Here is a 1,246-nt window from a genome sequence, read left to right as displayed (position 1 = left end):
ACTTATAAGCTTGAATACAGTATAAAGGGTGATTTCCCATCTGTTAAAAACAATATCTCCTCAGGTAATTGTTTCATACTGGAAAAAGTCAGGGAGAAAGGACAATGTCTGCTTAAGTCTCCGCTTTATCCACTCTCTCTGTGAGACTGCTGGAGGGATTACTGGAACTGAGATATTACTAAGTTCTACAAAATTAACTGGAAGCCCCTAGTTCTCCTTTGGACATAAGGATACACTCCAAGACACAGTACTGGAAAGGTTAGATAACTGTCTACCAAGCTTGTGCTTATTAACTGTTAATATATTAGTATACCAAGTTGAATCACACATCAATGACATGAGACACTTTCTTGTTGCAGAGAATAAAGTTGAGAACATAAAATCAAGCCAGGAATTTGTATTTAGTACAGATCCTTTCATATCAAAACCAAAAGGTAAGGTAGGCGTTATCCACTCCAGTGTCTATTTTTCCCTCTTAATACTATAGGAAAAATTATTCAGCCAAGCTTAGTCCACTGGTGCATTATACCCAAGGAAAAAATTTTACCTGTATTTTCCACAATGAATTATGACCAGTTATGAAGTACAATATCTCTCCCAATGTGGCTCTCAATTAAATTAAACTAAAATATTATGTCACCAGTGAAAAAGCACAAACAATGTAGAGATAACCTGTGAAGTCTCTCATCATTATTCTAACAAAGTAAAATTGGGGGAATATATTTTAAAGAGGATATGTATTACTTATTTTCATTTTAGAAAAATTAAGAAAGGGCCTTGGATATAGGTCAGCAGCACAGCACTTGCTTGGTAAGTGTAAGGCCCTGAGTTTAATTCCTGGTACAAAAAAAAAAAAAGAAAGAAAGAAAGAAAGAAAGAAAGAAAGAAAGAAAGAAAGAAAGAAAGAAAGAAAGAAAGTGGGAGGAAGGAAGGAAGGAAGGAAGGAAGGAAGGAAAGAAGTAAGAAAAAGAAAAACTAAGAAAACTAGATGCCCAAAGATGTAGAAAAAACAAATACAAAGATCAGAGGTTCACAAAGAGAAAATAAAGGCAAACATCCCGAAAGTAACTCTGAGGATGTTGGTAACAGTACAGAAGCAGGGGAAATTCTTTACCTTACCTGATAAAATTAGTGCAGCTCTTATCTTTTTCCATGAAAGAGATACTCATTTCAAAACTGCTTTCAAGTAAGCAAGGAGTCATTAAACCTACATAAATTGGGAGAACTATAATTTCTTGTTGTTGTT

The sequence above is a fragment of the Chinchilla lanigera genome, unplaced genomic scaffold (genome assembly GCF_000276665.1).
Source record: "Chinchilla lanigera isolate Chin_1 unplaced genomic scaffold, ChiLan1.0 scaffold00005, whole genome shotgun sequence".
In the NCBI taxonomy this organism is placed as follows: Eukaryota; Metazoa; Chordata; class Mammalia; order Rodentia; family Chinchillidae; genus Chinchilla; species Chinchilla lanigera.
The sequence above is the reverse complement of the archived record's forward strand: the minus strand, read 5'-3'. Positions refer to the sequence as shown.